Raw genomic sequence first — 27808 nt, forward strand, 5'->3', positions numbered from 1 at the left:
GGATAGCACAAACATACAGGAGCAAACATAAACACCAACCATTTTGCTAGTGGTTTTGCAAGCAAGGATTCCAGCAATCTGGGATGAATGTCTGAAGATGCCTTCCCAATCACATTATTAGCAGTGAATTTTCTATCACAATAAAACAATTTATTAGGCTTGTGGATAAAGATCCTTTCCCTAGAGAAGTCTTATGACTGTTGTTCTAAGTAGGGCAAGTAATGTGCAGGTAAAAGCCATGAACACAAAGTCATCAGTGAACTCCAGACTGACAGAGCATACAATAGACCAGTAAATCTTCGTGGTAACAGCCTTGACAGCTGATCTACCAACATCAATATGGTCAGCTACCAACCAGAGCAATCAGGGAACTGTTAGTTGCCAGATGGCAGTAACAACATTCTTCTGCATGCTTCAACATGACCATGAAAATGATGAATTACATATAGGACATTAAAAAATTAAGAGGCATATAAAAAACAAATCACTTGAGCACAACCCCCTGAAAATAACCACTCTCATATACTGTTTCCACAGCCTTCATTAATTCCTTTCCACCCACTACTTAAAGAAAAAATACCTGATATAGCAGGCAGCTGTTGTGCATTCAGAGATATGAGAAAATGCATTCCATATTACTTTTAAATGTATCATGCCTGTGTGAATAAAATTATTAAGCTTGTATGTCTCCTTATGTATTCTTACATTTACATGCACTGACATTTACCAGCATCACCCGATGCAAACTCCTAAGGTGTTACCTGACAGATCATGTGACCCAGGATAAAGTTTGCACTGCAATGGCTCCTTTAAGTTAACACCAGCAATTTATCCATGGTAAATGCTATTGCTCAGCAAATCCACAACCCTCCAGAGGTTAGCAAACCTCCTTTTCCTGCCTCCTTTTCCCCCAACAAATTCCCAGCCTGGTTAACCTAAAGCATTGAATCCTTTCTACTGCTTCCATCAGACAGCCCAGTACAGACAGCAATGCTCATTTAGAGTCAGCAATAAGGAGAAAACAAACTTGTTTCATGCAACTAGTATGAACAAAGCAATTCCTTTTTCATACTCTGTTGTCTGAGGAGTCACCGGGAATCTGAATCAAGCCAGTAAAACTGAAAATATTTTTATTGTCATGCATTAAACTTTTGGATGAAGATCTTGGACAGTCACCACGTTCTTCCTCCAGCCCAAAACAGGCTTTGGAAAAGTATCCTACAAATGAGCTTACAGCTGTATTCCTAGGACCAAGCCTCATGGTTACGGAGTGCTTACTGTTATCAGTACAGCCCATCTTACAGATAACTGAATTGGCTGCCTCATTTGCTGCCTGCTATATTTACCTCGCAGTAATTAAAATTATATAACATATAGATTATGCAACATATCCTGCAAAAGGAAAGATTCAGAGCATGTGCAGGAAGATACAATAGGGAAACCTCTACCAAACAACATGACTTATGAGGGAACCAGACAGAGCATGCAAGTTGACTGCTGTAAAGTCAGGCTGTGTTTCTATGAGGGCAGTGATAGCTACACTTCATTTGCTACTGCTGCTGCCAAAATGCTCGCCGACAAGTACTTCTGGCTAACCAGGAAACAGATAACAGCTTTAGCTCGCTGTAAGTGTCCATCTTCACAGGAAGAATTCTTCTAAAGCAGAAGGCGGACTGCAGGTGGGGCGGGTAGTGCCCCATAGCAGGCAGCCTCTGCCATCACCGCCCACCTCAGCAGGACTGGGCCCTGTACATCGCGGTCTCTTGTCGGCCGTGACTACGAGCAGGCCCGCCGCCGGCAGCGTCACTCAGCGCGCTAGCGGGGCCGGAGGTGCCGAGTACTTAGTGCGGGCGGCGAGGCAAGGGCCGCCGAGAGGGGCGGAACGAACGTCGTGCTCTCGCCCCGCCGGCAAGTCCCTCGGCCTCCGCAAACTCCGCATCGCCACAGCCCAGCAGCAAGACCTGCTAATAGCGCGGCTCGCCTCCAGCACCGCCCCGGGCGTGCAAAGCCTCGCTGAGCCTCGCTTCCCCAGGGCCGGCCGCAGCGGGGAGAGCGAGGTGAGAGGACCGAAGTTGGCTGGGTTCGTCTGGCCTCCACCTCGCCCGACTCCGCTGTCCCTCAGAGGGGGCGATGGTCGGGCAGCACCTTTCTGCCAAAGGTTGCCCCGTCCCCCGTCGCTGCGACGACGAAAAGTTGTGGAGGTCTGGACAATACGAGAAGGACTATTTATCCTTCCGCCGGACGGCTGTGACGGGAGGAGGAGGAGGGGGAGGGGGTGGGGAGCGGTGAGTGCCCCCCCTCGCCTCTGGCTACCGGGGCGGAGCTGCTGATCCCTCCCCGGAGCCGGTTATGAAAGCCGAGGGAGCCAAACCCCGTCCCGTTGAGGCCTGGGGTGAGGCGGCTATCTGGCCGGGAGTCGTTGCCTCATCCCGTTCAGGGCCACGCTGAAGGGCCCCTGCGAGAACTGCCTTCGGGCGCAGGACAACGCGGAGCTGGCAGGGCGGCGATAGCCGGGACGGCTCGATTTCCCGTGGTCTCGGATGAGGTCCTGCTGTCACCACTGGGAGAAGCAAGTGCTGCTCTTGCCCTGGAGCCCTCGGCCTCTCCGCTCGCTGCCGGATACTAAGAGACGAGCACGAAGACTCGGTGTCCGTACGGCGCAGCTCCCGGGCTGTGCGCGCCCTGCAAAACTTCCGATCTTCCTGCTGGTGATTCAGGAAATTAATCTCAACATCACCGGTGGCAAAGCAAACGGCTTAAACCCGAAAGTGACTTTACATTCACACAGGATGTGATTCGGGTACTTACTGTGTTCAAGACAACCTTTTAGCAATCATCTGAAATCAAGTTTTAAAATAAATAAGTAGTCACAAATTAATCTGTCTTCAAGAGTGGCCAAAACAATCAGTATGACTTAAATAACTGAAACAACTAAACACATCCCCGAGTATTCATCAAATCAAATGCAGATCGACACCCCTGCAGACAAAAGTATCTTCCCAGTGTATCTCAACATTTCTGTTCAGGAGCCCACACCAGTGCTCCTTGGAAGGTGAGTAACTCCAGGGAAATGCAGTGGTACTAGAGATGGCAGGCAGCTGGAGGGACAGAGACTGCTGCCAAAATCAGTCTCACATAGAAGTACTTAATTTTAAAAACTCATCTATAAACTCAAAAGATACAGATTACAACAAAAAATCAGTAACAGATTTACAAGAAAGTTATTTCAATTGAGAAGATATTAATCTTGTATATAAACTTGTCTTTTTCCTATGTGAAGGATACACCCTTCACTGTGAGTGCTTATGATCAACTGTGTCATGCGAGTCAATATGAGCAGTTTTGAAATGTCCCTAATTACTGCTGGAAGCAACTGATGCAGAGCATCTTCCACCGAGTGGGAGTCTCACACTGAGGGACACTGGCCAGATACTCATAATGAAGTTCATGTGCAGAAGATAAAGTGTGAATATCACCACTTTTGGGCTGGTGTTCCAGGGAAAACACTTGCAGACAGTCATTTTGTGTTCATGCGGATGGATGAGTTCCCTTAATAAATCATAAACTTATTTAGTATTTTCAACCAAGGAAAATGAGGCAATCACATTCACACACATATCACAGAAACAGGGATTAAAGCAGAAGAAAACTATTGGTGCACCACTGAAGGAAAGACTACTTGAAGTCAGTCCTTGTCAGTGACCAAAATACATAAACACAGGGAAAGGTAACTTAAGGTAGTTTCCTTTCTGGCAGATCAGTTTCTGGTATTCTGCCTGCCACCAGAAACTGGAACAAGTAACTTGTTTTACACAGACCTTTCTGAACATTTCTTCATCTCCAAAGATTCATAGGAGACAGGTAATAATCTCTTTAATGTAATCAAAAGCCATATTAACCCACAGATAATGTTCTCCACTCTAAAACTGCTTGGAAGACTAACTGAAGTCTGACTATAGTCGTTCATCAGCCAGACCCAGATGGCCCTCTCATGCATTAGATTCCCACTGAACACTAATTCCCTGCTTGGCACTGAAGGGATTAGGTTCTGTCCCTCACACAACTAATGGACCGTCAGATGATGCATTCTGGGAAACTAGGCAATGACAGGGAAGACCAAATTTACAGAGGAAAAAAAATCACAGCTTTGAAGAATAGTAGAAACTTTTTATACCAAACACATACATAACCACACTTCAAATTACACTGAAAAAGGTTTCATTTCTTAAATGAGTGGAGGGTTAGTATTATTTTCTGCCCTTTTTGGGTAGGGTTTTTTTTATGGTTTTCAGAAGAAAAATTACCTTTAAGTTATACTTTTGGGACTGCTGCAGCCTCATCTTATCTGGATTCTTCTTTGAAGAAAACTGTCAATATTCAAGTTTTTCCTTCCTCATGTATTATCATGATCATTTTGTGCAGCAATATCTCCAGAGCACACCAGATTGATTTTTATTTGGGAATTCATTCATGGGCAGTCTCCTTGTCATATGTATTTATAGTTTTGTTGTAATTAATATAAATACTTCTGTTAGAAATAAGGGACAGTCTTGCAAGTGCTCTGTTCATAGAACTACTTACTGACTAAATTTAATGCTCTTTTGTGTGAATCATTTAGGATCGAGCTCCACAAAATACATCTTGCCCCATAATTTGCCTTTATATGGCTCTTAACATCTCGGAGAGCTAACTCAGTAATTGAAGATACTTGACCACCCAAGATCCAGAAAATCCTATCTGTCTTAGAGTGTAGGGGAGAAAAGTTCAGAAATAATCATGTGGCAGGATTACTGTGTATAGCATATTTTTCTTTTGACCATAAAGTGTATCCATGACAGACATGCAAATATTCCAGGCCAGATGACTTCAATAATGGTACCCATGCCTTTGATGAACTAGTTTGCACCATCTCATCTGATCTCCTCTTTTATCATATGTAGATGAGACATCTTATGCATTCACAGGGTTTTGATGTTATCACATGTGGGTACTTACTGCAACTACATAGTTTCCAGATGCTACAGAACAGCACAGCATGCTGATCAAGAGTGTGTCCAATAGGAATTTCATGAGTACTCAAACTAGAAACTAATATAGAAAATTCTGCATACTATAGCATGTAGTAGGCAGTTCCATACAGGTCTCAAGTGTAGAGATAAAGTATACTTTGAAGAAAGCAAATTATTTATATTTTAGTTTTACTTTTCTTTTGGGGAGAGGAACTTACTTTTTAAACACCATATTTACATTTTCAGTTCTTCTGTATTTATACAGCACTAGTTTTAACTTCCAGAGCTGTCGTAAATAACAAGTAATCTCACTCCAGCTGCAGGTCCTGGAGATCTGGCACATGTCAAACAGAGGCTTCTGAATCAATTATGACCTTTAATCAAGTTTCAACAGCTTATAAAAACAGACAACATAAGAAAGGCCATAATGCCCATACCAAAGTGGCTACTGGCCACTTAGTCCAGTAGCCTATCTCCAAAATAACAGCCTAGTGGTATCTGTTCTTTATTTCTTAAGCTTTATTTCTTAAATGTTCCCAATGTAGTGACTATTCAGTGTGATTCTAGAGAGTGGAGATGGGTTTGACCCTGTGCTTGTTCCTGGTTACTTAGTTGTTTCCAGACTGAAGAGAAAGAACAATCATTAGCCAGTCCAGGATGCTTACAGAAGTATGCAAGAAGCAGGCAAGACCAGAGTTGTCCTGTAGCTGCCACATTCCCCCCTTTGCCAATAAGAAAATTAATAATTTCTTTTAGCAAGAAGTTGCATTTGATTATTGTTCTCAACAGCTATTGAGGGCTATTATTGAGATCCAAACCTCGAGGGGAAAGACTTGTATTTGTTCTCCATTGAATACAGGAAAGATGGATAAATATATTGCTACTGAAAAATCCTAATGGTCAAGCCTGATTTCTGGTAAAATCAGAGATTTCAGTCAGCCACTCTGTGCAAGCTGTTGCCTTTTGGTTGCTTAGCAGATCAAGAAGAATAGTTGAAGGCGAGTCTCTGCATTTGCCTTAGTAGGACTAAGTTTTGTGTTCATTAAACTTGAAAGGATTTAGTATCTTTAAGTATTCTGTTAAATTGGATTAAAATCAGAAAATACATTTTCAAGTTATTGCAAAGACAGACAGATGAACTGGTAATACAACTGTATAAACATATTTTCCATTTAAAAAAAAAAAAACAGAAACCAAAACCACACAGAGTAAAGCCTATAAAAGCAGTGATAAAAAGTATCTGCCATAATATTCTTCTGATTGAAGTTGATGGATATGAAGGCATTAGTTTCAGAGGAGGAACAAAGTGTAGCCATTCTACTGTTCCTTCAGTAATATTTCCAGCACAACATCATAGCCCGTCAAAATAATTTGTATTACATGTGCACATTTTTCATTAAGCTCTTTAAGAAAAATTGTTATTTAGAAGTTGAGAGATTTTTTTTCATCCTAACATTGTTTTGTATTGATCTCTTCTTTTTCCAACTGCACAAAAAATTCAAATTAGTTGTATAGCTCAAGGCAACTGCAAAGTTTACAGTCATTGTTGGTAGTGATAGATGTGATGGTTATTACAGATAGTAGTAGCTGTGTTGCCATCAAGGTCCTGGCTCAGAACTGGAAACTGAGGTGTTATTGAGCCCAGGCTGAAGTTCAGAACACTAAACTTTTATCTCTGGGAGGCAATAATTACAGTACAGTTTGCCAGTCTGTATCAATGTCAGACTCAGTTTAAGATTTTTTGAAAGATACTGTTGCATAAACGAGTTTTAATACAGCTTTACATTTCATAGCTTTAAATATTACATTCTCTGTTCTTATTTTTATTGTTAAGAAGTTTAGCTTTAAAATCAGACTTGCAGCAGAACCTCATCCCTCCTGAACCATCTTAAGAGTTCAAGATTTTCCTTCAGTGGAGCTATGACTTTCTCCCTGGGCTTTCAACTCTGCCAATAATCAAGTAACTTCATAAAGGTCAGTTCAATTTTCATCATCTCAGTTGCCTCATGTCACCTGTCCTAAAGGATTGTAAGAAGAACTAAACTATAAGATCTTCAAATGAATCACACAGGAAAAAAGGTAATTTAACTTTTAAAATTGGAAGTGGGCAATATTCTACATACTTGTATGACTGTATTATAATTTTGAGTTACAGGATGGATGTACATAGAAAAGAAACTAGGTAGTTTATACAAGTTACCACTAGGGATATACTACTTTTGTTTAAAAAAAACTAGTAATGTTCATCTTAAAAAAGCCTCATTATTCCTATTTCATATACAAAGATTTAAAGAGACACTGTCCTACAACTTCTTTAAATATCTTTTCCAAATGACCTGCATTTTCTTAACATCTGTACAATACGTAAGAAACACACTGGGATTCTATTCCCTGTAAAGTAAGGCTTTTCTAAGTTTTTTTTGTATGCAGAAGTCATAACTTTAACTTCCTTTCTGCTATATAATATCCCACTCCACTTATGTTTCTCTGGTCATGTTTTAAAAGATGTATTAACTTCAATAGGAAACAGTTTCTATGGTTACACCTTCTACCTGATATTACAAAAACAGTGCAAAACATATGTGACAACTGGATATAATTTTTAAACTCTCCTTAAATCAAACAACAAAAGAGGAACAATTAGAATATCAGTTAAGCGAGACCTGTTTGCCAGGCACAAGTATTGTTCGTTGGGTATTCTCAGTTTTTGGCTGCAGCTGTGTATTTGTATATTGCATTTATGGTGGTTAAATTGGAGTGGCAAAATAGCAAGACTTTCTAAGTCTAAAAATAAAAAACAGTTTACTCCTTAGTCTGAGAGACTGACAGGGCCATTTCTTAGACAACTTCAAACAACCAGGAGAATTTCTTCACTGTAAATTTTATAGATATTTGGGAATTTATAGATTATAAATAAATATTATAGGTATTTCCTATGAGTTATTACTTGTATTTCATATTATCAGATCATGTTCTTTACTTCTCCATTACAGAACACACAATACCCAGACAGGACAGCAGAGGATTAAGAAGTCAGAACTGTAATACCTGACAAAGATGAAGACGGGAAGGTGACCAGGGAATAGGGTTAGGGATATAATTATAATTAGGGGTTGGGGTTAAGATTAGGGTTATAGTAAAACCATTAGGGTTAGGGGTTAGAGTTAGGGTTATGGCTGCGGCTAGATTTAGGCCATTAGGGTGTTAGGGTTAGGCTTAGAGTTAAGCCATTAGGGTCATGGTTAGGTTTAAAGTTATGAGTTAGGGTTTGGCCACTAATGTTAGAGTATTTGTGCTAGTGATTAAGCCATTTTTTTTTAGTGTTAGGGTTATGCCATTAGTGGTAAGGTTAGGCCATTAGTTTTAGCCTTAGGGTTAGACTATTAGGGCTAGGGTTATGGGTTACAGTTAGGCTTAGGAAATTTAGGGTTTAAATTAGGGTTAGTCCATTAGAATTAGGTGCAGGGTTCTGCCATCAGGCTTACGGTCTGGGCATTAGGGTTAGGTTTAGGGTTGTGGTTATGTTAGGCCATTAGGGTTAGCATTACGGTTACTGTTGTGATAAGAATGAAGGTTTCGGTTACAGTTAGGTTTAGGTTCGGCTTAGCATTAGGGTTAGGCTATTAGGGATACATTTAAGGTTATGGTTAGGGGTTAGGTTTAGGCCATAAGGGTTAGGGTTACGCCATTAGTGTTAGGCTGTCCAGTTTAGGGCTAGCATTAGGACATTAGGGTTAGGACTTAGAAGTTAGAAGTAGGGCTAGGGTTTAGGTTTAGGTGTTAGGGTTAGGCTTAGGTTTAGGGTTAGTGCTACAGTTAAAACTAAGGTTAGATGTTAGAGTTAGGATTTAGGATTAGGGGTTAGTAGTTATGGGTTTGTGGTTAGGGTTAGGTGTTTATGGTTAGGGTAAGGTTTATGGTTAGAGATAGGGTTAGGATTATGGTTATCTCTAAATTAAGTGAGCTTATTTGCCTCCACCAGCAGGAGAAACAATTCTTTCCTTGCCTCAACTGTCTTCTACGAGCAGCAATGCTGTCAGCATTCAACTATGCTACAAACATTAGCAATGCTAATTTGGAACTATACTTTGCACAAATGTGGAGTTTCTTTGCCACTATATCTTTATGCCTAAATGAAGATCAATGAATGACAATGCTACGTATCTGGTCCTACTAGAGTGTCCCTGGTCTGAGTCTCTCATTTACTGTACATTAAAACAACTACATTATTTTCTGCAGGCTGTTGGGTCTCAGTTACTTTAGTCCAGAGAGCTCTGTGAGGCTGTGTGTATCATTAAGATCTTATTGTATAATTCAAACTTTTATCTCAAGAACAGTCTAAATAAGGAGTATGAGAATGCAGGATCCCTCTATTTTATGTATATGGGATATTCCTTTAATTTTGACCTTCATCCTTTGAAGCATGTAGGGTTTGTAAAACTGGTGATACAATCATTGCTTTTTGAAGGTTAAATCGATGTTACACACTACTAGACCTCAATAGAAGAGTGTGAGAGTTTGTATATGAACATTACTTACAACTGACAATTGACTACAATCACTCCTTTGCAGCCTGCCTCAATTCATGAGTATCAATATAGTTGTGCTTTATAGAAAAGAGAACTCGAGTACTTGATCCTAAATGTAGTGTGTATTTGTCTAAGCCATGACTTGATTCTAAATGTGCTGTGTATTTGTCTAGCCATAAAAACACTATGGGAGGAGAGGCCCAGGGCTATAATAGCAGGTGTTTTCCAAGCTAAAACTGAAATCAATTGGCAGCACTACATGGGGGAAGTTTGCATTGTGTCTTAGAATCATAGAATCAATCGGGTTGGAAGAGACCTCCAAGATCATCCAGTCCCATCTTCCTGTATTCAGTTTGATTTAACCAAGTGTTGGCAATCCTTATTTGAATTAAGATTACATATTATTATTTTCAATTAATTGTAAAAGATACTACTTCTAATTGTGTCTTTTCATGTTAAAACAAAAATTACAATGCTGGTTTCCTGACATTCAGAAAAATCTGATAATTTCCTAGATAGGAGCAAAGGTTAATATAAAATTATAGTTCTCTTTGAAGTATTTTAAGCAGTGACTTCCTGATTATGAAGTCTGTCAGGTTTATTTAATAGCTTACATTTTGGTATCAGAACTATTGGTGGCATTAGATGTCTAAGTTGTGCACCATTTAAACCTGGCAGCTGTTTAATTTACCTTTGTTGCATAGTATCTTCTTGTAATAAAAATGGAAATTTTCACTAAGCCTAGTCAGAGCAAGATAGCTAGGTGTCACTTTAGCTGCACTACACAGGTTTTCATAGTGTTTCACCAAGGATAGGTAATAATTTCATAAGAACAGATTCTCTAGGTCTCTAAATTCTTTGTGATATTCAGTCAGGAAAGAGAGACTAGAAAGAGGGCTGGCAGCAAGCTTAAAATAAGTGGAACAGGATGCAACAGCTCACCACCTTTAACTGCCAATATTAATGGAGGAAATGACTACAGCACCCTAAGGTGGCAAGGGTGACCTTAGTCCTCTGGGCCACTGCTGAGCAGGAAAGATTAGAGCATTGCCCAGGTTGCTGACATCTGTTACAGCCAAAACAACATCAGACAATTCTTAAGCACTCCTCCAGTTCCTCTTGCCTCCTTACCTAGTAAAGATCAACAAGAATTACTGTAGTTTTTGCAGTAAGTAATGCCTTTGTCCTGGCCACTAGGAAGGTTATTCTTTGGGCTGATTTCTGTCTTTTACGCTACATTTCATCAGTTGTTGATTTACTTTAGGCACTGAGAAGCAGTGCTCAGGATGGTCAGCATGAATATTCTTCCTATAACTGTGCCTGAACATTTACTCCACCATTTCTAATCACAGAATCATAGGATTGTTTTGGTTGAGAAAGATATCTAAGATCATTAAGTCCAACCACTGACCTGACAAGCCAGACTTTTCTCAGTAGTGCTCAGTGACAAGACAATAGGCAATAAGTATAAACTGAAACACACTGAATTCCATCTAAACGTAAGGAAACCACTCCGCTGTGAGGGTGACTGAATGCTGGAATAGGTTATTGAGAGTGATTCTGACGTCTTCTCCTTGGAGGTGTGGCCCTAAGCAACCTGTTCTAGCTGACCCTGCTTGAGCAGAAGCATAGGACTATATAAAATGTAAGTATCTTACATCAGCTATCCTGTAATTAGACCACCTTCTTCAATGCAACCACTGTATGATTTATGCCTTGTACTTTGAGACTGGATAAGTGTAACTGATTCATCATGGCAAGACCTCTTGCTACTGAGAGTACCAAGCTCTTAAGAGACTCATAGACTCCAGGTAAAAATTAGATACATAAAATCAAACAAATCATCTTAATGTTTCAAGTTTATCCTGGCTTGGGTGTGTTTGAGGAGGGATCTAAAAGAATTAGGCTAAGTTACTATCTAATTCTAAAGAAGAGACCACATCTCTCCCTCTACTCTGCACAGTGAGCAGCAGAGGTCACTGAGTTAGCTGCCTTGGCACCAGCAAAACTCTGTGACAGCAATTCTCTACATTGGCACATCTTTCCCTCTGGTATTGAATAGGCAGCTGTTGCTAACTCAAGCTAGTCTATAAAGCTATAGGAATTTCACAGGAAAGAGATACTGCCGAGAAGATTCTCCTTGGAATCAGGAGAATGGTTTTACTCTTTCAAATGTTCTGAGGACAAGTACTATCTGCTGATAGGTACACAGCATTTGTAGACAATACTGGTTTACAAAAGGGTCATTTTTAAAATGCTGATAAACCATTACGAGGGGTAAGCAACAAATGATTGATGCTTAAAAGTGTCCAGGGAACTGAGTTTATACTTGTGAAAATGGAACAACAGGTACAGCAGAAACGCCATGAAAATCCGCTTTGCACTATGTTTGGACTCATGAAATGAGATTATTAGCCATAAAACTTGCCCAGATCATAAAATTAAACATCTTTGTACAGAGAGGCATCAGCTGTACTGGCTTGTAGGAGTGCCCTTGTTTAACAAAGGATCTGCAAATTACATAGCTCATTTAAAGAGGTAGATGCAAAAAACCTAGAGGTTTTGATGTTCTGCTTCCAAATGTGAACACAAAGTGATTTACTTTAAAATTACCCTTAATTATGCTATTCAAAGTCCTCTCAGTGGATAGCAGTTCTGAAACAAAACACACACACAAAATCCCCCAAACCCCACAAACAAATGAAAAACTCCAAAAAAACCCCAACAAAACCACCCACCCTCAAACAACTTTTAAGCAAATAATTGATCAATAACTTTAAATGTTATTGCTATGACACTGGAACTAATTGTATGTATCCCCTACTCAGATGTAACAGCCTTAATAAAAACCCAGTATGCATTTAGCTAGCCTTATCAGTATGAGGCATTACATGAGGCATTATTACACTGAGACCTCTCCCCTATACCAGAAAAAATATGTTGTTTTTTTTTCAGTACAGCAAGCTCTTTATCCATTTCTTCTACAAACTGCTGTTGCCATTATTACCCTTCATGAGTCTTGACAGCTGACTACTTGATGGCTACACTTCCTCTAGCTGCTTCCGAATAACTGCCAAACCTGTTTCATACTGTAAGTCTGATGCTACACATGACTTGTAGTTTCTGAATTTGCTCCTGATATTTGTATAATTTCATTATGTGTATGTTACTGTGAAAATGACACTTGGAAAGAGTGGAGATGGGGGGGAAAAAAAGCGCTTTGTTTTCTTTCTAGCTCTTTTGCTGAAATAGTCAAATCTTTAAGAGTTAATACATGGCAGAGCTCATGCACAGCATAGCTGAAGCAGGTGAAAAGGACTATGTTTTGAAAGTAAACTTTCCTACTTAGAAAAAAAAGGGGGGGATCAATTGAAGCTGCTAATCAAACAGCAGAAGAAGTCCTTAAGGATGTAAGATGGTGTTGTATATGAGATACAGGCCTGTTTTTGACTGAGGAAAGAACAGTCACATTAAAGCACACAAGGTGTGGGTGGGCCTAGAAGCAGGGATTATTTGCAATAGTGATGTAGTTTTGCAGACAATAGGAAGCAGGGTTTTGACTGGCCATCTGGTCTGCACTTAGAGCTACAGCTGTGTTAGCTAGCTGAGAGGAGGAGCTGCAGCTGTCTAATGAATATATACAGTGTAGGAGGAGGGTGTGATATCTGTGGTGAAGATAACAATTGATGAAAAAGTAGGACTGGACATGCTTGAGGTTTAAGATGTCATTTCAAATGCTGCTGTCTATGATTCAATGTTGGAGATTTCCTTAAAACATTCAGAGACCTGAAATAAGACGTAGAATACATAGAATAAGAAGAGAGAAGTAACTTTGCTGCAGTGTGCATAAATACAAATGCTAGGAACGTGTATGCACAGTCTGATTGTTCTAAACACAGTGATGGAAGCACAAAACCTTTCCACCAAGTGCAATGACTTGATGTCTTTGATTTGATATCTTAGTATCTGAGAATTGGGAATTTCTTTTAGATAGCCTGGAACTGTGAACACCTAAAGCATAACACATTTTACATTGGTCATGCCAATGAACTAGACTCAGAATTAGAGATGGTCTGTGTAGAACCACAAGCTGCCATCACATTTATATTTTTGTAAAGAAAAAAAATTAAATGGGACTTTTCAGATTTACATATATGTATATATGCAACAGATGTTAAGAACATTCTACCTATCGCACCTTCTACAGGGATGGTGAATAAATAATTTGAATGCAATTGTCTAAAGATTCACCTTTTCCTAGAGGATATTATTTATCTGCCCCAGGTAAAGCTACTTGAAGGCCATGTAAAGCCCACACACTGCTAGAGAAGTACTAATCCACTCACCAGTTACTGCTAGACAGGTGCTAACATGCAGTTGCCACAGCACACAGAGCCAGCAAGGAATTTGCCTGTAATCGGGAAAAGAATTTTCAGCAAGATTTCCTTATTTTTGCCTTGTAAAAGAAGTGCATGTTGGATGTTAGGGACTGCCTTGGAAAAAAATACTCTGATAGAAACCCTTGCGTAAGGTATTAGTCACATTTCTAATTGCTTTTTCTGTGCCCAGGAGAGTTTGTGACAAGCACAGACAACTGTGAAAAGCTTTGATAATAAATCTAGAGATAACATTCTTCAGAAGAGTTGGTGGCCCTGGAGCATGGAGAGAAAGCATTATTCTCTAGCATTCCTTAAAACACTCAAAGCAAATGGGTATTATTCTGCCTGGGAAACCATGCCCAGAAATCTAAGTGCTACAGTCTCTAGAAGCACTGTAAGAGAGTTAACACCTTACGCCTTCAAGAAACATTTGTTCTCAGTGGAAAAAAAAAAAGGGTCACAGTAAATCCATAAATATAAGAATGCAGGTAAGTAGCTGACATTTGTTTCTAATTTGCATCTATCTTATTTCATTGCAAATTTTAATTCATCTCTTCCAAAAGAAGATGGAACATTTCATTTGCTGATCTTCTGCAGTAATGTGGTCAATATAATTGGATCTGAAGTGAGCTGTTTGCCAGACTTTCTAACTGCTGCCAAGAAAAACTTGGGTGTCATTTTAGAAAAATCCATGGGTGGAGGAGGAGGAGATCATGACCATCTGTCTATGCATCAAAGGCTAAATCATTATAGGGGAAAAATAACTTCTCTGTTGTGTTTGCCAGCCATGTACCTCTTTAAAGAAAGTTCAGTTACTAAGTTTTGAAGATAAAAATGTTCAAAATTGTCCTGTGGGCTTAAACATTTATTGGAAGGAAATTTGGGGGAAATAAAAAGACAAAACTGCAGAGTTTGGAAATGAGTAACATAGGAGGAGGATAATATTAGAGGAAAAGTCTCCTTGGAATCTTCCCAAACACTCTCTGTTGCATCCCTTTCAGTTCCAGGATCTAACAAGTACGTAGAAAAGGAAGCACATTGTCTCTTACTAGTCCTACAGGCAAATTACACCCATTCCATGCCTCATAGTATTTACAGACTTAATGTTTAATAAAGGGACAAGAGACTAACAGCATTTGAGAGATGACAGGAAATACTACCTGGACCTGCTTCAGAAGCCCTAGAACTTCTGTTACCCATCAGTTTAACAGCCTGAGCTGGGTGGGTCTTCATCTTGGAGGAGACTAAGGGATGACCTCATTAATGTTTATAAACATGTAAAGAGTGAGGGCCAAGAGGACGGAGCCAAGCTCTTCTCAGTGATGCTCAATGACAGGACAAGGGGCAATGAGTGGAGGTTGAGTCACAGGAATTTCCATGTAAACCTAAGGCAATTTTTTTTCACTGTGAAGGTAACAGAACACTGGAACACACTGGCCAGGTGGGTTGTGAAGTCTCCTCTGGAGATAATTCAAAACCTGCCTGGATATATTCCTGTGTGATCTACTATAGGTGATTCTGCTCTGGCAAGGGGGGCTGGATTTGATGATCTTCTGAGGTTCCTTCCAACTCCTAACATTCTGGGATTCTGTTACTCTGAAAAGTAAACATTCTGAAAAAGAAATGCTTAGAGATGAGGACTGTTATCTATAGTATACCTAATACTTTTATTATGTAGCTCTCTATACTAATTTAGTCCACTGCAAACAAAATCTTGGCATCATGCCAAAATCCATCATAAGGAGCCAAACTATGACTGTCTCTGAAAAGCCATCAATCCTTCAAACCAGGAGTCACAACTGGAGTGCTGTGGGCTTCTTTATCACTACTCACTACGACATAAAGGTCTCTATGATGAGAGTGAAATGACAACAAAATTAAAATGCCAGTAACCATGGAAGTTCTATTTAGACTGCCACTTCCAGCACTGCTACTGTTCTAGTTAAGACTGCGAAAGTAACTGCTGTAGTTCATTTAAGTTCCACCTTGCAGCATACTCCCTCATCAAAATATTTGCATTTTGCAGGGTGTGACATCCAAATCCAGACATTGTTACTTAAAAATATAGCTCTGACTTCTCCGAGTAGGAATCTGTCATAGTGTCAGTCTTCAAAGGAAAGATTTACAGTTCTTATCAGGAGTGTGGGGTTTTTCTTTGTATTGAGATTCTGCATTCTCTCCTACTTTGAAGATAAGCAACCCCTGCTATCATAGACTTTATCTGAATACAAATGTGTCTCTGGATTTGATAAACTGTCTAGGGCTATTAGACTCAAATCCTAAATATGTGAGCAGTGAGAGTTCAAAAGGTGAATTAATTTCACCTTTGCTGGCTATTTTTTTGATTCCTATCTTTCCTGATAATAAGCAATACAATTTTAAAATGTAACTTTAAGACACATGGCTTTTTGTGCTTATACTTTGTGTTTGGCTCTAACATTTTAAAACAAGTCCCAGTATTTTACAGACAGATCAGAGTGTGACTTTTGGAAAACAATAATCTATTGCTCATTTTTAATAAATGCAGAACTAAGCACAAGTGAATTGTTTTGTAGACAGGCAAATGTTAATAGTGTGTTTCACCTACTTGAAATAGAACAAACACAATTTTAATTTGCAGCACATTCTGAATAGAAAGCCACAGCATTTCCCCACATCTGGAGTATTTGAAGAGATATATATTAGAAGTTTATTTCTAGCAGTAACTGTAAAATATTACCTCAGCCAATAAAATGCCAGCATGAATGCAAATGGAAAAATATCACTGCCTAAGTAAGATTTTTTAAAGCTACTGGCAATTCAGACAAATTATCTTTTTACACTATTGAAGTAGAATGGTATCTTGAAAAAGAACTCAAATTCTGCAAGTTCTCTATAAAATCAAAATTAGTTCACTGCAGTGATATAGCTGAGTTTGCTAAAATGTTTGTAGTGAGCTTCTTGCTTGAATTTTATGTTACTATCTCAGTCTCTAGTTTCCCTAACAGTGCAACAGAATTTGTCTATTTAAAAAAAAAGAGAAAATTAAACCAGTAAAGCCTAGTAGTTAAGCACTCCTGTAACACTTGTAGAAACCTGGTGTGAAAAAAAATACATCTTTCATTCTAATGCAAAGTATGTATGCAGTGTTTCAGAACATCCTCCTCAAGTTTTTAAAAACATGAGTGCATACCTTTCTGCTCTGCCACTGCGTCACAGTCCACATGGGCAACAAATAGTTGACCATGAATAGTAAAATTTGCTGTTTGAGCTGAATAATAAAGCAGCAGTGTTAGAAATCTGCATGGAGGATTGAACTGGAAAATTGCCAGCAGTTCAAGGGTCACATCTACTTTGCATAAAATGGAGCAGATGGTAGCTAACTTAATCTTTGATACCATAGTACGGTCCACAGAGATTATAAATCGCAACATGAAATACTCCATTTCTTTCCTGCTTTAAGCAGGTGATAAAGGAAGATACAGCCTATGTTGCAGATATTTTGAAATAGCTACCTTGAAATAAAGCTCTACGCTGCATTACTGTGTCTCATTTAGATTTTTCTACTAAGAATCCTAGTTGTAGCATCTACAGCTATTACCGTACAGTTAACTAATAACTACAAATAATTGGCAGTTTCTTGGACATATAATTGGATCTTTGCCCATGCTGGCCCAGAGATTTACTCTGTTTCTTAGGAAGTCTTTTTTGCTGTCTTACAGAAGCATTCATATGTCTTCCCTCTGATGCCGTTCACCGGCATCACCAGATCAACCAATAGATGAAATGCATCAATATTTGAAATTCTTACATTACTCAAAGAGCTTGTGGGATATTAACATATTGCTAAGGAGAGGATGTTTTAGACTGCCCCAGAGGACCATCATCTAATAACTACTTAACATGCCATAAGTCTTTAAGACCATCAGGTTTTTCATTTGCGAGTGTAAGAGATTTGGAACCTAATGCAGCAAATCTTAAGTTTAAAAATAGTTCTTCTCATTAAGTAAAGGAAGTAAACATGTAAAAACCCCACCCTAAATAGAAATCTTAATGTGTACATCAGAATTCCAGGAAATCCACACCCTCTACATATGCAGACTAAAGATGCATATGACAGAAACGTGTTACGGGTACTACTGAGTCAGTCAGGAAAAATTCTTAGAAACTCTTGAAGCTACATCTTTTCCTTTGAGGATTTTGTTTCTAAGCAATAGTTTCTTTTGTATCTTTTAATACTTAATTAGTCATTTTCATCAGCATGCAGTTGTTCTAATTTGTTAGTCTTATGTTCTGATCATGAAATATGACAGAATTCTAAATATTTAAAGGGCATGGGATTATTAGCAATGTGCTCTTGTGGCATGATGCATTGGTATCCTCCTTAGTATCATAAAATATACAACGTACCTGCAGCAGACAAACCTTAGTAGAGCATACAGATGGAATTGAATTCCTAAAGCAGTCAGAGATCTGCAAGTGTTCTCAACATCTCAATCAGTCTTTTCAGATTATTATACACTAATGCTATTGAAAAAAACATCTCCATCTTCTTTTTAATACAGCAAGTCCCCATATTATTCAAAGACATATTGGTACAAAATGTTCAGTTTGATTGCACCTTAAAACTGAAAATACCATTTTGAGTTTGGTTAGTGTTCATGAACAGAAAGTAAGATTATGATTTAATGTTTTACTCTATGGGATATTTTTCTTGCAGACTGTAATGCCCCTCAGAGCATTCCAGGTTCTTTGCTCACCATTTAAAACATTTTTTTCCTAATGTACTTAGAGAAAGGTCAGACTTTGCTAAAGACGTATAAATAGACTAATCTGAAATCAAACATTAGAATTTAAGACATTGAAAATCTTGTAGTGGTATCTTTTGTTCATGTACCAAGCCACTGACTAAAGATTATTATAGTATCTGATAGTGCAAGAATGTGGGGGTGGAAAGCCTCCTGCATTATTCATTTGGCACTCATGATTTTGAAAACAGAAATCCACAGTGTGGGCAAAATAAATGGTGGGTTTTTTGCAAGGTGATGGAAAAGGACAAATACTTTATGGCTCCTAAGGTAAGCTTTACCCACTGAAAGAGCAATGTTTGAAATAAAAGTGTTCCTAGCCATTTCTTCCTAGGTGTGGATACATTGCACTCTCATAGCTCTTATACATTTCATTTCCTAAACATCGTCAACTACTTCTGAGATGTACAAAATCAAAAAGATCTTGATTAGTGCCAAATGAATTACTAACACTATTACTGTATGCCATTAATATCCAACTTTAAAAGTAAAGATTATTGATTAATGCAAAAGAGTACCTTTAGTTGATCTTTTCATTATAATGGCTTTCAAAGTATCGCTCTGCAAACTGTAAGAATGCCCAAGAGAAATTATTCTATCCCAAGGAGCTGCTAAATGTCTTAATCCCGTCAGTAAATGCACAGAGAAGCAATTCTTCTCCAGCACACATCCTTTTGTGTAATTCAATTTATTTACAGAAAATACATTTCTCATATCTAAGGCATCAAGTTGCTGTTATTGGATTGTTTGGTTTTGGGTTTTTGTTGTTGCTTTATGGTTTGGGTTTCTACACATATACAAATAAAATATCCAGTAAGTTTAGCTGTTTTCTAGTTTACAGTGCTAATCAAGGTTGGATATGTATGTTCAGGTCCTGTGTTTAAGGTAGAATGCAACCAAACCAGTAAACAACTGGGAAAATACACTGCAGAAACTTTTCTAACTTAAATATGTTCTATTTTAATATTCTACAGTAGGAATTGGTAGAGTTAAACATTATTTAAATGTAATTAGCACAACATTGAATTTATATGTGGTGAGGAAGCTAAATTCTGTCAACAGACATGAGAACATCTGTTTTTGACTCTGGAAGTACATTGTTTTAAATATTTCTGATGTTTAAAAGAGTAAGTTTATCAGGTGGATATAGTTTTATTGCCCTTCAAAAAAACACCATATTAAAAATATTCTAAATTAATTAGATAACCACACAATTCCATGGAAGCAGGATCTCTTCCCCTATTATAGATCATTCACTGGTTAACACTGTCAGTGAATGTGGATGCTTCTGCAAATTGTTTTCAATTAGCTGTTGAAATAAACTCATCTGAGAAACTGCTCTAGAATTATAACACAAGTTTCCCAAGTGAGCACTTCGCTACTAAACCAAAGGAGCAGTCCTGTAGTTTAAGCCACTAGAGACTGTTTATAATTAATGCTTAATTTTTCACCAGTGCATTTTTTACTTGTTTTGTATTGGCATTCTATAGCTAACTCAGATTTTTTTCAAACTGAAACGCAAGAGTTTTCGTTTACACAGCACATACTGGTAGAAGCAAGGTGTGTTGTTACATTTAAGTCAATTTCACTTGTTCAATTTCTATTATATTATTTTTAAAATAACGTTTTGTCAGTACTGGTAATCTAAGTTGCAGCAGAAAGAAAGTCTCTCTAGAAGAATTCCTCTGAACAGAAAGCTGTCTTTAAGTATTGTCACTTCCTGATATTTCATCCCTTTCCTGATTAGCCTGTCTCAAGCCTTCAAAGGGATGAGCTGTTTTTACTGACTTTTACAAGGCCTTCTAAAAAACTAATTTGGAGAACCAGCAGCTCCAATAAACAACCCTGGTGTGTAGTAAAGGATACACACACTGTTCACATTAGTTCAGAAAACACAAAAAAAGGTTTTCTTTTAATTCTGTCAAATTCAGATAAGCACCTGTTTACTGTATCTATATTCCACCTGTCTAAATAAAAGCAGAGCTCTTGACTGATCCATTGGTAATGCTTCCCAGTGAAACCATATAGTAGAAGTGGGACACTAGAGAAAACTACTGCTCTGACATCTCTGTTTATAACAATGACATTTACTACAATCCACAAACTGTTTGGGTCTTCAGTGTTTGCTGGATATTTAAAGCCTAGATTTATTTTTTTAACTGCCTGAAGATTTGTACTAATATATTAACACAATTAAGGAAATCACCCTGCAAATGTCTGCTGCAGGCACATAAAATAGCTTGTTAGAAATGTGGCCTACAGAATGTGATGATCAGGATCCCTTACAGAATCGTGCGTAGATTCTGCTCTGTATTGTTTGCTAAGATGGATCTTATTGCCATAGCATTGTTATTTGTGATTTAATACTGCCTGTTGATACAATTAAAAATTATTTTTTATCTTTTGTATCATCAGAATGGCATTTCAGTTGTCCTAGGCCACAAGAACTTTTAGATAGTACCAATGTAATGGTATTAATCACAATGTCAAGTGAATATTCCAATTTTTTTCTGTGAATCACTCAAACACCTAAAAAACATTGTCAAACTTCACTCTCCTATAACTGTTGTTCAAGATGTAGCTCTAGAATCCTTCACTGCTACAGTGGTCTCCACTGCACCTAACTCATCCTGTGGCTAACACAGAACCTACCATCTGGGCTGTAGATGGCATGAAAAGTAACACTGGCCACACACAGAATTTGAAGAGAGAAGTTAAAGTATATTTTCACTAACTTTATGCATTTAGGCAGCACTGGAGGTGAGATAATAATAGGGCATATTGAGAAAAAAAATCAAGCACTATGAGGTGTTGAGAAAAAGAGAACAAAGATAATCAACTTGAAGTGAGGTTAGCACAGACATGATGTCTTCCCTCCTTCTTCCATATGCTGTGTAACACACACACAAAAAAAGCTGCAAGTTCTAGTTTCAGACTATAAGACTATTTTTTTAAGAACACTTGTAAGATGCATAAAAGCAATACACAGGTCAGCAGAATAACTCTCTTTGTGACAGACAGCTAATAAATGTTATAGGTGACAGAATGAGGCTGTCACTTTTATTCTAGCTGTGCTTTGGGAATCGACACAAGACTCCAGTTGCTCATGTGTCATCTTTGCCCTCACATTTCAGGAGTTACTGGGATAATAACAGTGCTTTCCCTTTCTTAACTCAGGCCTGTGAGAATCGCAGCAAATAAAACCTGGCTCTTACTTGCAAACTGATGGAAGACGCAGCTGTGGAATTTCTCACATCTCCTGGATAGAATAAGCATCTCCTCATTCTGACTCTCAGTATAAGTACTCTCTACCTAGCAGTTATTTTAAAAAAAATTTGAAGCTCTTAGTTACTTTAAGGATGTATCTTCCCTTTTATTGAACTTGTCTCAAATCAGTCTATGTGCTCAAAACCTATAAATCAAGCACGTATGTGCTATGATTGCACAAATATCCTTTCCTCAGTAAACTAGGCTAAATACCTCTAAGAAGCCAAATGAAAATTTAATCTCTAAGAAATTGTGTTTTAAAAAAATTAATTATAATAGACATTCCTACCAAATGTCCTATCATGTTAATGCTACTATTTAAATATACAAGAATAAATACATTATGTTCTTTCTATGAATTTTTGATCCCTCCTCCATATTTCTACATGAAAAATATGATTTTTCAGTCAAGGTGTTCAGAAAACCTGAGAAGTCACACAATCATTTATTTCTTCAGAGCTAAGTCAGTATTAACAGCAATGAAGGATGCATTGTTATAGCATTCAAATAGATTTCATGTTTTGGTTGAAGTACAAACATAACCAGGCTGCCAGACACAAAAGGCATGCATTCTGTTTTGTAATTTCACAAGGGAACTGCAAACTGTCTAAATTTTAGTTAAAGACCAAATGTCCAAGAATCAGGAGATGACAGAGAGATTTGACAGTATTAACTCTGGTTTGAAGTTGTGGCTTGCAACTTTCATTTCTTAAGTTTTTTTCAAGGAATACAATGATTCTTGACAAGAACACTACATGCCCAACATGAGGGACCCTGAAGGAAAGAAAAACAAATCACCTACTGAGGCAAAAATAGAAATAACTGCCGTTTCAGACTTGACAAATAGCAGTCAGCGGATCAGAAAACTTAGGACACAAAAGCCCACCACAATTTTTTTTAGAAGTGGTTATAACAAATACATAACTCCACCATTTTAGACTTAGCATTCATATGCTACAGAGGAGATTTCTAAAACTGAAGAGAAAATTTAATCTTCTAGAGACTTTTCAGTGGAACCTAGCAAAAAATGCATTTTAAGAGAATGCAATGATAAAGTATTCACATGAAATAAACAAAGTTTTAGAGGCAAACACTTTTTCTGATATTTCCAAATTCTAGGACACAACTGCCTATATTTATAAGCAAGAAAAGGAAGGTGGAAATAATGCTGCTTTTCATCCAGAAATCCAGGCACTAGTGCATTCATCCAGGAGAAGGCACTAGGCAGAGGTGACCCTTGCTTAGTTCCCTCTCTTGTTTAGAGAAGATACTCTGTCACTCAAAGTAGTAGGGATTTTGAAATAAACCTCCTCATTTTGTTTCATGTAAATGTTCACTGAATCAGACTGACTCAAGCCTGATCTGTAAACCAGGAACCAGAGAGGTGTGGCACCCCTGGTGTTTATTTCTAGTTCAGACAGACGTTTAACATTCTTTAAGTGAAACAACTACATCAGAGAAGAGGACCCCAAATACTTTGGAAAACTATGACTAGATCAGACCCATTGGAAGTGCTGATTCTTGATTTAACAAGAGGTCTCCCCTTACAGACTGTAAATTAATTGGCTCAGGGATAAGACAGCAATCTCCACTGTTTTCTGTTTTGTTACCTTAATTCTTTCAGTTTGGCAGCTAAATCTGATAAATGACTTAATGGCATAGAATTTCTCAGAATTCATGGACAAACTTTACAGATGTGATTATAATGTCAAGAAATCAGTTTCAATTCTGTTTTTATGAAGAGAAACTGCTAGGCTAATAGATGATTACTTGTAAAGAATATGAAGAAATCCAACAACCTAGAAATGTGTCCCTTCATTCTTACAGTGATTTGCCCACAGTTGCAGATACCTCATCAGAAATTATCAATATTATTCTATTAAAGAAATATTACATTTAAAAGACTTTTTCCCCCCGTTATTTCTGTATTATTAGTCCACTTCTTTTGTATGACAAGAAAATACTTATTGCTTAGGAGTTCATATGATTTTATGTTTATTCTTCAGGTATTTAAAAAAATCTCCCTAACAGCAACTCACTGTAACGCAGTGAAGTTATTTTATCATTTCAAAGCAGATGCATCATTTGTCACTTCCAGTGCAGCCTGCAATAGCTTAGAAGTCACACTGGAGCACTGTACTTCTGCAAGTGTCTCTTCTTTTTTTGGAAGAGATTATTAACCTCTTTTATATATTTAAGCCAAAACCAATATGGTTTGCTTGTGGGATCCTAGATGAAGAATGGCTAATATTCTGCATAACAAACAAGTTATTAATTTTTTTACAAATCATAACAAAAGGAAGCATTATGAAATAAATTCTCACTTCATGTTAACAAGGGCACATGCTACTGAGTATCTGTTCACAATATTCTTATGAACTAGAATATCTTGGCAAAGAAATGTACAACACCCTTTTTTTTCTCTGACAAGGCTTATGTGAGAGAAAAACCAATCGAGCAGTAGCAGTCTTGCAGTACAGCAGTCGTCAGCATGACCTGGCAATTGCTGTCAGTAAGACACGTTCTCCAATAAATACACCTTTTCTTTTTTTGTGTTTTTTGAGCAGAAAATGTGACTGTAAACTTTACCCAGCAGTGTATTTTGTCAACAAGAGTCTCTGGAGCATATGTTGAGCTGGTAATATGTCACTTTTCATGCCTTTTAAGACTTCTGCCAAGTATTATAACAATGTCTGGCATCAACCCAGTGGAACAATGTTCTTTACTACTGAATTACTTAATTGAGTAGAAGTGGACACACAGGCTAAGTCAACTAGTTATTTGCTTGTATTTTCTTTATTATGTAGGGTACACACAGTAGTATATATCTAGGATCAAATTTATTCTAAGGTAAAAGATAAAAATTAATCCAATAGACAAGATATATGCCCCATGTTTCTGGACCAATCAGTTTGCAACAGATAAATGGATGTACACAGCATCATTTTTATAAAACCAATTAAAACCAATTGCTTAAATTAAAATAAAATTATTTCCAGGCATATTTCTTAATGACAGTCTACTATCATTTATTGTAACCTACAGTCACCATGAGAAGCTTCTGTAAAGAAAATTGTCTTTAAGAAATATTTTTATTTTGCACATTAATACGACAGATTTGTAATAGCAATGTCTCTGTAGCCATATTTACTCTGATAGAACTCACTGGATTCAAACATTTCTTCTAACTTCAAGCAGCTTAAAATGTTTTCTCATCAGATGACTTTCGGTAATGTTCACAGGCAAAACACAAGCACACCAGAGAGACACTGACTCTCCTAGATGTTGATTTTATTATTATTGTTTTCCATGACAGTATGCTGGAAACGTTTAAGAAGACAATTCATGGTTTGGGTTGTTTTGTTGGGTTTTTTTTCCCCTTAATTTACAGAAGCATACTTTTGAAATTCAAAAGACTGGAAGCTTATGCTTTCCTCAGGGTTGTATGTTAGAGTCCTCATACTGTCTCAAAAGGGAAAGTATAAACATGTTATATATGTCTAACAAACATTATAAAATAATATTATAAACAGATTATATCATCCCTTAGTGTTTATATTTGTGCCAAATTCCTGAAGGTATGATACTGTAACAACAAACCACAGCAGACTAAATGCAATCAATTTTACAAGCATACCTTACGGAATTCTTGAATACTTGAGTAAACTGTACATGAACAATGTTTGTTTTGCAGATGTTCATTTAGTATCTGTTTGTGCATTCATAGTTACAGGCTTCCCGTCTGAACATATCCATGGTAATAAAATTTTGGCAGCATCTCCAACTGCAGTATCATGCGGGTTGGTACTTGCTGTACGTGTGTAGTGCCTCTAACAATAACAGCTAACATTAAACAAATCCCTAACTTCTGTGCTAGTGAGCAGGACTTCCTCACTGTTGTGGGTTTTTTACTGACATGCAAAATCAGAACTACACAACTTCACTCTGATTCCCAAATTACATTCAAATAGAGGTAAGACATGACATGGAGTCCTCACTCATTTGGCAGGGTTTAAAATAAAAATCATCAAGTGTATTTGTCAGAGTAGTTCAGTAGCACTTCCCCCAAGAGCTTAGCAGCACCAAATGCATGATGTCTGCTTGTCACACAGTTTAACTTATTCTAGAAGTCTCTGGTGATGGGGCCTTCACAGCCTCCCTAGGAAACTCTGAAGAAGTTAACTTTGATGTCAATAAAGTGGTAGCATTATCTAAATTCAGGCTAGATCTACAATTCATTTTACAAAATCTGGTCAAGACTTTTCAGAACACACTAGAAACTTCTTCCCTCTTCAGTCAATAAACCAAATACTCAAAGTTCTTTCTGAAACATCAACCTCAAATTGAAAATGACTTAAGAAATATTTTAGTATCAGCAGAGCAGAAAGGGATATCTGATAAAACGCACTGTAAAGTTTTAATCTGTACAAGTTCTGTTTTCCTAAAAGGTTTGGAAACTTTATTTTCCTAATACTTTATTTGTATTTCTGTATAGGTAAACTCACAACACCTATTTAAATCCCATGTGAATTTCTTTGTGTATGGTACCTCCCTTCAGTTAGAACGCTGATAGCACTGTTATGTTGATCTACAAGTTCCGTGACAGAAGTATCTCCATGCTGGTGGTAGCTTAATTGATCTTCATGTTTATATAATCTATAAACTTGTAAGAGGATTGCACAAATAGTGATATCTGTCATTGCATCAGTTAAGAAATGCAAAAAAAATTGTTTTATAGATCTCCTATTCACATCTCTTGTTTGTGAAGAGTTAGGAAACTGAAGACACTTTGAATCTAGCAAAACTGGTTGGGTCATCAGAGCAGCAAAATGGGTTTGCTAAGACTAATGACAATAGTAAAGGCACTGCAATTTTTAACGTGTATCTGATTTTGTTGAGTCTTCAACAGCATGGTTAAAGGTTTTCTGAATCAGCCTATAGCTATAGATGAATAAACCACTAGCTTGTCTTACAACTTCATAATAAAAGGTTAAGTGGTCAATGCTTTAAGCATACATATTTCTGATCTTGCATAGCAAGGTTGCTAAAGAATCAATTAAATATCCTGGCTTCCCACTGCCCAGCCCTTTGGTCTTGATCTGGAAATAACCACCAATAATAAAGTGCTTTAACCAAACTATATGTGTTGCTAAAAATTTGGTGGACTTTTTTTTCATCTAGCTACATAAGGATTGGATGGCTGTGCCTAAAAATTAAAAGTACCACCAAGTTTAAAAGTATGGTGCCAGGGTGGAAAGCAATCATCCAAAATTTACAGACATGGGTACCTTGTTTAAAGGTCTGATGGAGTACGAGGATATTTTCCCAGCCCTAAACATTTTTCCATGGATGACCATCTCAAGAATTATTGTGCTGGGCCTTCTGGTTACGTAAATCAATCACAGACATTTGCTTGCCTAATTCTTTTCTAGCCTTTATGAATCAATATGGATTTCTGTTTTGTTGACATTTGAGCTGAAGTAATTTAAAGCAAGTTCTGTTTTGAAACTTGCTCATCACTAGTTATTAATTACTACTTGAGAAGACATGCTTTGGTTTCCAATTTGCCCCCCCTTTTCCCTGTCTCACCTGCAAAATCCTCATGCTTGGCTGACTGACACTCTTGCCTCAGAATGTCTGAACATGATAAACAAAGTAACAATATGAACAACTGCTGATTGATATGCAGAATAAAGATGATAGCTGTATTCATAATTTCTCACTTGGTGCACTCGTCCCTCTGTCAGCATAAAGACAGAGGGAGGCAAGATGGGAAGTAAGTTATAACCCCCTTGGTGTGAGCAATACAGCTACGAGTTTCTTAAACTTCTGCATGC

The 27808-nt window shown here is 37.8% G+C and overlaps 1 protein-coding gene and 1 long non-coding RNA gene across 2 annotated transcripts in view; one reads left to right on the plus strand and one right to left on the minus strand.

Annotated features, from left to right (window-relative positions):
• Nucleotides 1-27808, minus strand: part of TCF12 (transcription factor 12) — a 204110-nt gene that overhangs the window by 173318 nt on the left and 2984 nt on the right. The gene's annotated exons all lie outside the window — the stretch shown is intronic.
• On the plus strand, nucleotides 1413-9225 carry LOC135182927 (uncharacterized). Its single transcript, XR_010305353.1, has 3 exons — nucleotides 1413-3052; nucleotides 6844-6983; nucleotides 8003-9225. It is a non-coding gene; the product is annotated as an uncharacterized LOC135182927 (long non-coding RNA).

This window comes from Pogoniulus pusillus, chromosome 17, assembly GCF_015220805.1.
Source record: "Pogoniulus pusillus isolate bPogPus1 chromosome 17, bPogPus1.pri, whole genome shotgun sequence".
NCBI lineage: Eukaryota > Metazoa > Chordata > Aves > Piciformes > Lybiidae > Pogoniulus > Pogoniulus pusillus.